Genomic DNA, 12,212 nt, shown 5'->3' with positions numbered 1-12,212 from the left:
CATTGCACATGCACAAATTAGCTTTGCGTCTTTTTCTCATCGCTATAATATGTAGCTCTGTCTTTATGTTAAGTCTCTTTACATCATCGAGTCCTTCCGTCTATTTCCCTCGACCCCTCCGCTCCTTTTCGTCAGAGAATTCTTTCTCTCGTTGATAAGTGGATTTCTCAGAATCTCAGTCCATTATAGAGCCTGCAGCTGCCGTTACAGGGAAAATGTCAACAACCACCAGGAACATGGAGCAGTTAAACATACATCGACAAACACTCGTGATGAAAAACTCATGTCATATACACACACAACATGCATGCCCTATCCATGCATCCATCCATCCATCCATCCATCCATCCATGCAGGTGTATACTCAAAGACAAAACCAATGCATTTCTTGCTATGCTGTGGAGCGTAGTGGGATAAAACGCTCTCTGAAGAATAAATATAAGAGGAAGAGGGGGTGAGAGGAGAAGCAGTGAGATGACAGGAACATTAAGAAGCACAGTTGGAAATTTGTTATTAAAAACAGGTTTGGAAACCGTTTTGAGCTGATGTTTCACAAAACACAGGTGGACAACTGCACACATGACCTGAACTTCTATTTGGTGCTGTATTTACATGTCTGTAAGGTTTTGTGTATGAAATTAAGCGAGGAAACAAATTTTTTTTTAAAAAAAAAGAAGGAAAGAAAAGAAAATAACAAAGTTGCCCTTTGTTTACTTTTCACCTTGAGTACATTTTTGTTTTGTTTCTTGTTATATTTTCATGGAAAAGTGATGTTTGTTCGCCTTGGGCCACCGTAGGTGATTAATGGGAACCTTCAACTGATTCTTGCCACTGTGACAAAAAATTGAGAGGATTTTGGAAGGGGGACAATTATGTGGCCTAAAGCAGGAGGAAATGTTATGACCACACAGCCAGAAGTGGTAGAAACTACAGACCAACACAAACCAAGGCACCAAATAAGATGAAATAAACAACATTATATAAAGAGAAAAAAAAAACTAGCCCCTGAGGCCTGGAAGTGTATGGACACAAACCTGGTCCTACTTCCCATTGGGACCATTTGACAAAAGTTAACTAGATTAAAGAAATTAACCAACAAAGACAAAGAAAACAAACAAATCTACATATTTAATCTTCTCACTGTCTGCTCTGACTCTAAAAACTTACATATTGTGGCAGGGAGATCACTTTAAGTGTATACATCAGGCAGTTTTTCATCTTTTCTATACAGACACTATTGGTTAAATGGTGTGGTTGTTGTGCTTGTGTTTTTTCCATTCATGAAAATTTTAGTTACCACAAACAATACAGGAAAATACCAATTGGAACAGGGTTTATTTTCTACTATAAACTGAGCCAAAACATTACTGGGGAAACAAAGTCTTATCAGGCCAAACTTAAATTCTTTTGTCAACATGATTTAGCATCAGTCTGACTGAGATTTCCACCTTCATAACATCCAATCTGTGGGGATTTCCTTATTGACACCCCCAGTCCACAATGATTTCCTGGGTCAGCCATCCAATTCCTCCAGACTCCCCGTGTTTTTACTCACCTCTTCCTCCAGGATTGTTCAGTATCACAAAAAAGACCAACATTCATCTAAAGCAGAGCAAGATGGATAGTGCCTATAAATAAATTTTATGACCAGGATTTGTTTAAGTTTTTAATTTTTTTTTTAGGTGAAGATGAGTAAATGTGTTTAAATGTAAATTTAAACAGTAAATGTGTCTGTGAGGCCCCTGCAAACACTTAAGTTCCTTTGGGTGTTTGACAGAAACACAAGCGTCTGTGTTGGTGTAGACGTGCTGTTGCAAGTGCTGGTTAGAAGATGAAAAACTATTCAGGAAGTTCAGTTTGACTTTCAAGGCATCTCACACCAGAAAAAACATTGCACAACAGGATATACTAGACTGGATCTTACAACTCTGAAGTTGTATCACTGCCAAAAATATTTTGTTCTCTGTGTTGATTATGAGGTCAACAGCAGAGTTAACACAATTCTACACCAAAGATGCTGCAAAATGCTTTGTTTTTACTTTCAGTGCAAAAGTCAAGACAGGATTTATTTATTTTTTTTAGTCCATGAAGGCTCAGGGCTGTCCCACTGTGAAATCAATATTTGAGGGCTCCCTGGTTGGCCTTTTGAGCCTTTTATGCCCACTTTGCAATTCTGCAGACTTTCCTCAAGGGAATAACCCACAATACAAAAGGTTGTGAGGTTTAAAAGGCAATGATATTGGGATTCTTCATCATAAATAGAGCACATAAAACATTTGAAGGAGTCCTTAACCAGCACCCTGTATGTGTACCTATTTGTTTAGAGATGGCATGATGGTGAATTCCAGCAGTGCTGTATTAACTGTTAACAAGGTTCGCACAACTATGAGACAAATATTTCACTATCCGCAGAAATGTCTTCATCTGGAAAACATGATTTCACAAAGTACTGTCCCATTCCTAAAAGTGTATGGAGTGTTTAAAACATCCTGCATCCAGGTCCTAACAGTGATGACATCGATTATCCTGTGAGGGTTCAGTGTTCAGGGTTTAGGGGGGCATCGGAACTGGCATAGGCACATTTATCAGCCTCGTCCCATCCACCTGTATGAATCATAATTTCTGTGCTCTCTCCACAGACTGCTCAGTCTTGTGAGAGACCCTGATTTAGACATGATGTCAGTGATTCTAAGGGAAAGTCTATCTTTGAGTTTATAGTAATAGTACTTTAGTGTATTTAGTCAGTCTTCTGTTCCATGTAGGGGGGTATCCAGGAGGAAAGTAACAGTTTTCAGATAAACTTTTAAAAGATAACATTACTGACAGTAAAAAAAAACAAAAAACACATAACTATGATAATCCCATGGGTAGTCGTAGTAGTAATAGTAACCCACACCACATATTTCTCTAACCTTGAAAAGGTGATCATTTTAACAAACCATGATCTCACCTAAAAACCTAACCAAGTGGGTTTTCTGCTGTTTACTGCCAATAGGGTGGCCAGATTAGAAAACGCCCCTACGTGTCGTTCTGCAGTGCACATCGTCAAACAACGTATTTGTTCGTTTAATTTGGAGGACTTGTTGCATTTGACATTTTGAATCTGAGCAAGAAAAAAAAAGTTTTATTGTCTATATAGACTCTCACCCACACTGCTCCCTCATCAATGGTGTGAATTGATCAGATAAACACTACAAGAGCTCAGTGCACCTTTTGTATGATGGTACGTGTTGAATTCAATGGAGCCACTTTCTCTCTTGTCTCTAATGTCTGTAATTTCAGAGTAACTTTAGCAGCCATTATCACAGGGAGCAGACCCTGTATAAGAGCTATTGTCAAAGCACTTACTCACAGTTACACTTGAAGAGGGGTTACTAATATCCCCTCACCTTTACAACATCGGGCTATAATGCCTCTCAAACCACCTTTGAAGTTATTTTTCTTTTCTAAAACACTTTGTTTTTGAGACTCGACCAAGACATATAAAGTCTAAATAGGGTCTCTGCACTTGGGTCCTTTTCTCCATCAGTTATAAATTCCATCTATAAAAAAGGTTTTGATTGTTTCTCATCTAACGCAGGGCAACAGAAAACAGCAGATATATATTTTTTAACTGGTCAGTCAGGATCTAGTACTGATGCCACTCTGCATATGAAGACTTTGACCTAATTCAACCAAAATTCAATCTCAAACTAAATGTGCTGACCAGAAAAAGATTCTGCTCATGTGCCAGAGTATACATCATGAGAAACTACATTTTAAACTTTTTAGCTTCTCTTGGACAGTGATAAAGGTTTTTTTCCCCCCTTTCCTTCTCATGGTTTCTTTGATTCTTTAAATTGCCCAGAATTGAAAGAAGTGCAACAGATTTTTTTGTTTTTTTACAATTCCAGGCTTTGAAAGAGACTTTCATCAGCTGTTAATGGTCCTGATTATTTCCAGGGTCCGTCAGACTAAATTTCACAGATATAAAAATCTTCTATTAAACAATGATTTCTAGATATCCATGGTTATTAGTCTGGTAATTCTGTCATTTACTGACTCTGATACACTTAGAATTATTAACAAATGATATCATCAGAAATGTACAAAAGCATTTATGCACATAGAGAGGAAATGTTCACACATTCCCTCTTTTTCCTTCCTTCTTATCTGTTTCTTAGCTGCTCCATATCTCCATCTCTCATCCCTTCTCACACACACACTCCTTGTGATGTTGAACACCTCAGGCAGTGTGAAACTGGGCCCTAATCCATCACTAAGGGATTAGTTATAGACTGATATATCACACAGGAGAGCAGAGGGATGGATGGAGAGAAGCGAGGGAGGAGGTGGAGGCCGGTGAAGAAAAGGAAGAGGAGGCACAGAAGAGATGAGTGGGATTCGATGATGAGGAGAGAAGAGGAGAGGAGGAAGGGAGAGTCAAAGAAAGCAGAAAGAGGAGGGAAGAACATGAACATGAAAATGGAAAGATGGATGATTGATGGATTGAAAAGGAAAGATGCATCCACAAGATGGGAGGAAAGACATGAAAAAAAAGATATGAAGAGAAAGGAGAGGAGAAGAAGGACAGAGGGAGGAGAGAAATGTAGGAAATGTATGTGGAAAAGAAGGAGGGAAAGGAGGGTGGATGGAAAAAGAAGGATGAAAAAGTAAAGGGGAAAAAGAAGGACAGTCAGATCTTTATCAGATGAAAAATAGAAAAAAGAGAACATTAAATAAGTTAAAAAATGTAATGAAATTTTAAAAATAGGGTTGAGACGAGGCCCGTCAGATCAGGAAAAGGATGAGAGAGATTGATGGAGGGAAGGAAGGTACCTAAAAAGGAGGATGGAAGAAGATATCATGAGAGGGAAAGAGTGGAGAGGGAAAAGGTGGACAGTGGAGGACAAGAGGGAAGGAGAGAGAGAGAGAGAAAGAAAGAGGAGAAGCTGGCAGGAGTCCACAACAACAATGCCCTTCTGCATTCTGTCTCACCGCAAAGAGAATTACCAACATAATGAATCAGCCTTGCTCCTTTCTTCTGCTGAAAGCATTAGTGAAATTGAAGAGAGGAGGACATCAAGCAAGAGAGAGAGAGAGAGGGAAAGAAAGAGAGAAAAGTGAAGGAGGAAGAAAGTCAGAGAAAGACATCATTATGAAATGATAATTTATTCCAATGTACAAATAGGTTTGACCTTTGCTGTAGTTAGCACCGGACTAACTGTTGCCTCTTGAAACAAAAATGTAATCTCCGGAGTGCATGTGTGTGTGTTGTGAGGGGAAATTATTGCATGCATATGTATAAATGCTTGTGTAAACTTGTGAAAGTTCAAAACGCTTGATAGTCATAGAAATCGTGTTTGTGCATCATGTTCCTGTGTGAAAGAGAAACAGAGAACATCTGTTTATTCTGAAACAGATCCTGTCATGTGCATAAAGTAGTCACAACAACTCCTAGAGGTCAGTGTGGAACAGAAGTGTTTGCCTCACTGTTCAGGGCTCACTCCTCTGCAGCAGCTTGTACGTCTGTATAGAGTGTGAGTGTGCCATGCTTAGCATTGAAGAAAGTGTGACAATACTATATCGAGAGGCATCTCTTTCCTCATTGAAGTCAAGTACAAAAGGTAAATCTCCATGACAGCGTCTGTGTATGTTCCTTCATGCATGTGGAAGTCAGAAAATGTGTCAGTGTGTCTTTAGGTCAAAATCTGTGCCTCCAAGCATGTAGCCGTCATGTGAACGTTGGAACATGCACAGCTGTCAGTTTGTGGGCAGAAACGCAAATGATGTGCATGCAGTTGTGCCTTTGAACGTAGCGTGTTATTTTCTGCAGGGGGAACCAACCAGGTGATTGGTGTGTGCTGTCACTGTGTTGACCAAAGGAGGTTTGTCCATAGAGGCAGAGGAGGTTGCTCCTCCTCTATTTTTGAGAAGCAAGAAGGAGACCAAAATATTAAAAAAAAAAAAAAAAAAAAAACAGCGATTGGTTGAACGTACAAATTGCAAACTACTTTTAAACACATCACTTAAATATGGCGCAGCCTCAGCTGTCCAGGCTGGACCCACAGCGGGACAATGGTGGCGTGCGGCGGCCCGACGTGCTGCTGCTCTGAAGTGAACTCCTCAACAACAGAAAGTTAGCAAAGTAATTTAAATGAAACAACTGGGAGAGTTAGCTTGATTGTCATTGTTTCTAATGATATCAGACTGGTTAACAAGACCAAGGCCTGTTAGCAAAACAAAATGACCAACAGCAACAAATGCAGTAAGACATTATGACATGAATACTTTATCTCTGTGAAAGAAATAAGAAGACATCAGATGACATGAGTCAGATACACCTTCTGCCTCTCTGTGTGTCTTTGCTGCATCCTTGTTAAGGAGATAAATTCACACAACAGCCACAGAGAGACATTTAGAGACCAAAGAGATCATATAATGTGTTGTAGGTAGTTTGCTGTTGATGAGTTACAGTGAGCTGTCTGGACTCACATGGAAAGAGCCTGATTCATTTGGAATTGATCCAGTTTTTAATCGAGTGGTTGTTCAGTCACCTGTTGATGATGTGTGATTTGTGAATGAGTGTGCAGGAGGTCTGGCTGCTTGCTTGTGAGAATTTCTTCATTCTTGTTCGTTTTTAAGCTGAGCCATATATTGAGTAATACGATTAAAGTAACTAGTATAAGACTTAGTATCTAGAACAACAACAGCGTTAATATTGTCAGCTTTGTAGGCTATCTTATGTATGTCATGCTAGGACTGGGCGACATGGCCTGTAAATAATATTGCAATATTTTTAGGCTATATCACAACCATTCAGTGACTCCTCGTGCCCTGTGAATTGGGATACTGTCATCCTGGAAGAGACCACTCCCATTAGGATAGAAATGTGTCATCACAGGATAAAGATGATCACTCAGAACAACTCTGTATTGATTTGCAGTGACCCTTCCCTCTAAGGGGACATGTGGACCCAAACCATGCCAGCAAAATGCCCTCCACAGCATAACAGAGTCACCAGATCCCCTCACTGTAGGGGTCAAGCATTCAGGTCTGTACCAGATTTTCCTTTAATTTGTCACCCGTCTGTATATCTGCATTTAACATTCTTGTTCACTGTATATTCATTAGTGGTGTCTATTGGAACAATTTTAAACTTGCATGCATGAGGGAGGAACTCACAACTAAGTTAAATTTAACAAAACAGTATTTATTCAAACCAAGCAGCTGCACACGCAGGCTTTTAACAGCTGTTAAATGAAAAATAATGGCATGATGTAGGACTACATACTGTGACCTAGTTCTCAAAGAGCCTTAACAGAAACGGAGCTCAGAGAAACAAAAAAGTGCATTCAACAAGAAACCCTGAGAGAGACATTTCAAAACAACATAAATTAAAGTGTACTTTTTGTGCATGAAGTTTGTGACAGCAGGTAATTTAAAAATACAAATAGCATACTGTGTTAACCACAGACACACTGGTCCAGGCTGTCACTGTGACAAATCACTCTGCATAACAATAACAGTCACATCACAGGACAGGAGAGTGAGTGTTTATGTGTGTGTGTACCAACAGGTTGTCTAGAGGTTTTGTGCCAGAAGCCTATCACCAGTTTCTGGCCTGAGAGATGCCCAGTGGCATGTAGCTATATTCCCACTGGTACTAAATACCCCTCCCAATGGGAAACTGGTGGCAGGAACACACAGATGCTTCTTTGCCAATTTTTTTCAGGTTTTTCAGGCTCTGATACGGTTGGTGCTTCATGAGGCTGTGAAGCAGCTGACTCAGCTGTGCCCTGGTCAGACAGCATCTCCGCTATGGCTCCGCACTTGATTTCCTCCACTTTTTCTTCTGCAATGTATGTTGTTTTGATCCACTAATGATGCCAAGTCCAGCAGGTTGTTGCCAGCAGAGTCAGCAAATTTCTCCCTGAGATAATACAGGATGGAGACTCTGATAGACTTGGTCAGTGGAGTAGCATCCTCTTGGGTTGCCAAGATGCTGGAGTGGAAGAGATGAAGCACAGGCTTGACACTATGACATGATCCTCACCTGATAGAGCACCAGTAAATTCCACAAGAGGTTTTAGAGCCTTGTGCACTGACTCAAGGACTTCTACCTGTTGCCAGATCAGAACGAGATGCCGTGTTTTTTTTGTCTGAGGCCAAGACTTGAGAAATGGCTCACACCTGCTCCAGCAACCGCTCAATCATCTCCTGCCAGGATCCCCACCTGGTAGGAGACTCGCTGATAAGCTGGTGTGCAGGGATATTTAGCTCTCTCTGCACCGGCCAGTTCTCTCCTCTTCTACTGAATGAGAAGCTGCTAAGAACCCTCAAACAGCAGCAGCATGTTCAATACAGGGGTCTTTAATGCTTCTAAGAGTAAAAAACAAACATTTCAAATGTTATAATTGTAAAGAAATCCAACAATTTAGTTACTCAGCCTAACACCAAAAATAATTTTGGCAATTATTTTTTATATAAGTTCTCGGTCAGATTTTAAATCCACTTTAACCAAATAGTTTTCTGGCAATATATGCTTTATACACACACACACAGACACACAATTTTAATTGCATCAAACAATTACTAAGTGCTCTCTTTCTTTCGTTCTGTCTTTATTAGGATCCCCATTAGCACCAGCATAAGCACTGGCTATTCTCCCTGGTGTCCACCACACATACAGTCATACACACTTATACACAACAAACAAAACAGCTGCTCTTATTAAAATTAACAATCAAGTTCATACGGAAGAGGAACAAAATTGTCTTCCTTTCAACAGACATTAGGCCAAACACAAAATTATAAATCAATCACAATTCATCAAGAACTCATAGCAAACTTTGTTTTCTTTTTCATATAAATAAATGATAATTCTTAACATAAATCCTTGTCTGAACGGCGTTCTTAAATTGTATATTCATCCATCCTGCGCTTTCACAAATTTAATTCTAAGAAAATAGTGTATTAAAAAACATTTCTCATTCTCTGCTAAGGGGATTTCTACTTTCACCGAGATTTATATTTTATTTCTTACACAATTTTTCTCACTTCACACACACACACACACACACACACACACAATTCAATTATTGTTCCTGAAATATTGGGAGCTACTGTTTTAACAAAATCTTAAACTGATCTTTAATATTCTCTTGAACAATATGCACTGGCAATGAATTCTTTACCAGAAAGCTGTTATAACATTGCTGATAATAAAAATCATTATTTTCCCACTAGGTGAAGACAAGCACTCGCAGTCTTGTCCACTTATTCAGGCTTACAGCTTTGATTATGTTAGTTATCGGTGGTGATGCACACTTGACAAGCTTCTGTTAAGTTACATGACATGAGAGCATCTTGCAAACCTTGTGCGGTGATCTTGCCTGTATGATCATCTGGCATGAACTCTTCAACTCCCAGCTGTCGATGTAACATACAGTTAAACTCAGATATGGCTCACACGTTCTGCTGGACCACAAATCAGTGGTTGTCACATTAGTTAGCTGGTGGGCCACCTTTTCTCTCACTTAAATGTGTAACTCTAGTAGAATAAAAAAAATTGCGACCAGGCAATTCATAAAACAATTAAGTGTCTTAATGAGTTTTTTGAATCCAGGCTTTTCTACAACACTAACTGGTGCCACGTCTTTGGCAATTTAGTGTTAATGCGGCCGTTATTTCTTACCATTTTGGACTTTTTTTGTCATATGGGATTGATTGGGCAAACAAAGAAGCCAGAGTCATTTGCTTCTGTGCTGGATGCTTTGGCATTTTATTTGATGTGGGTGGTGAAGATGCGGACATGGGATGTTTCAGGCATTCTTTGTTTTGTAGTGGACGACATTTCAAATGGTGAAACAACTCTGTAGTACCGCTACCGCTACCGTGGCTTTGCTGCATATTCCGCAGATAACTGTTGTTTGTTCAACATCTTCCTTGCGATACCCAAACCACTTCCAGATGATGGATCCAGTGCCGTTTCTTTTCGGAACCAATTCATCCGCCTCCATCTTCAGTCACCGTTTCCAAACTCAACATGCTCTTTACCTGTTCCCTCCAGATATAAAGACACACACGTCTCACCTATACACTCACAAACACTCGCCCAGGTGAGTGGTCTGGATAGGCGGGGGGGAGTGTGTGAGACATGTATGTGAGTTTTTTCTTTTTGTGTCTGTGAGAGGGAGAGAGTCATAAGAGAGAGAGAGTGAGACAAGTGAAACGCCAAAGTGAGTTTCATGTTGGCAGCTTAAAAATATTACGTAACAATTTGTACTCAATGTTCGCAATATAGTAATTTTCTACATCACACGTAGACCAAGCCGTGATTCATTGAGTATATTTGATATATCGCCCACCCCTTCACTCATATAGATAAGAGTGTGTAAGTCATGTATTTGACACATGCATTAATACTTTTTGATGTGAGACTACACTTTTAGATCTGTGAATGTTTTCAGTGTTCAGTCTTTCTAGTATTCAGAACTGATCTGTACCTGTATCAGATTACAAGCTTTGTGGTACTTTATATATTTCTGTATACTATATTTATATGTTACGTTCTGTTTGAATATGGGTTGCTATAATTTAACAGGTTCTGCTATAAATTATGTTGGTGTATGGTGTTTTAAAATCTTGATCCATGTCCCCCTTTTTAACTTTGAGAACCTGCCACTCTAAAAGGTCTCTGTGCAACCGTGCATTTGAACATAACATAGCATGACTTGAATATAAGTAAGAAGAGACAAGTAGCCAACTAGTGTAAAATAACATGATGCTGTTGGTTTTTTCTCCTGTCCATCCTAATTTTTTGAGTCGACAGATGTAAATGCCAATCACACTCTGAGAAGACCAAGAACAGATTTATTAACAGCTCTCACTAACTCACCCACTTTCCCTTCTGCTGAATCTATTGTATCTCATTTCCATCGTCTCCTCACCCTGTTTTCTATCCGTCTATCCATCCATCCATATTCTGTTACTGTAAAGTATAAGATGACACATCTACCACACATTGGACGTGTGATTGTCATGTGCTGTTAAAGAAATATTGACATTTTGGGAAAATAACTTCTTTGCATGGAGTTAAGTGACAGGATTGATATCAAATTGAATTCCTTTGCCTTCAGTACATATATGACCTAGTAGCAGCAGCTCCTGTTTTTAGATTTGAGTTAATTGATTTAGTTATTGTATATAATTTAGCCTTTAACTGGATTTGTTTCTTTTACCTACGTCATTGTTTTTGTTTTTTGATTTATGTCAAGTGGCTGATGTAACACTTAGATACTTTATTAATCCCAAAGGGAAATCAAACACTGTTGTGCTCAACAGGCCTTATGAACAGCACCTAGATTCATTTGCTTGCACTTGATAGTAATACTACCTGTACTGTGTACTACTGGTGTGTATTCAGTGGGTGTCTATTTACTTTGTGAATAATAAAGACTCTTAAACTGTGTATGTGGTCTCACTTATAATGCACCTTTAAACCCCCTCTGAATAATACACAATAGTAAACAAAAAACATTTTAAAACCTCAAAATCAAAAGATTAACTCAAAATTAGGTGTAAATAACGTTAAAATTATATATCAGAACTGCCCAATTTCCTGTTATAGGCACATCTCACATAAACAAGCATATAAACACCAGTGGAGGGCTTCACTCTTGTTTCCCTTCTGAAGGTGAAATATTCTACTCAGCTTCACTTAAATGTGAATAAAATTACAGCAAATGTGCATTAAGGACACTTTAAACTCTTACTCAAAAGGAGTTCAGCAATATAGGAATACACACAAAATATTGGTGGGACCACACTCCACTCAAAGCAAACAAAAATAATTTGAGGACTTCAGTTTGTCCGTCCAACACTTTTATGTAAAGCAAAATATCTAATTTATTGGTCAGAGATTTCAAAGAAGTTTTGTGCTGATATTCATGGTCCTCAGAGGATGGTTCATGATTGGTGATCCTCTAACTTTTTCTTTAGCACCACCATCAGGCTAAAACTGCAGTATGTTCAATAACACGGTAAAACTATCAGCCAGAGTAGCATGAAATTTGCTGTAAAAATTTAAGCTCTCCTGGAGATAAACCTTAACTACTTTGGTGACCCTCCGACCTTTCTGGTGCCACCATCAGGCTAAAAACTCATGTTGCCCAAAGGATTTTAATGACCCCTTTTAGCATTCCTATACCACCACCCTAGGACAAACTTTA

At 39.1% G+C, this 12,212-nt stretch overlaps 1 long non-coding RNA gene across 2 annotated transcripts; it reads right to left on the bottom strand.

Annotated features, from left to right (window-relative positions):
• Window positions 1-7,171: 7,171 nt before the first annotated feature.
• On the bottom strand, window positions 7,172-10,128 carry LOC121896042. 2 transcript variants are annotated; one of them, XR_006095901.1, is made up of 3 exons: window positions 9,677-10,128; window positions 9,357-9,411; window positions 7,172-7,984 (listed from the first exon to the last, which is right to left on the bottom strand). It is a non-coding gene; the product is annotated as an uncharacterized LOC121896042 (long non-coding RNA). The 2 variants fall into 2 exon arrangements; XR_006095900.1 differs by lacking the exons at window positions 9,357-9,411; window positions 9,677-10,128 and adding an exon at window positions 8,103-8,179.
• Between the last annotated feature and the right edge of the window lie 2,084 nt (window positions 10,129-12,212).

Source organism: Thunnus maccoyii, chromosome 4 (assembly GCF_910596095.1).
Source record: "Thunnus maccoyii chromosome 4, fThuMac1.1, whole genome shotgun sequence".
Lineage (NCBI taxonomy): Eukaryota > Metazoa > Chordata > Actinopteri > Scombriformes > Scombridae > Thunnus > Thunnus maccoyii.
The sequence above is the reverse complement of the archived record's forward strand: the minus strand, read 5'-3'. Positions and strand labels throughout refer to the sequence as shown.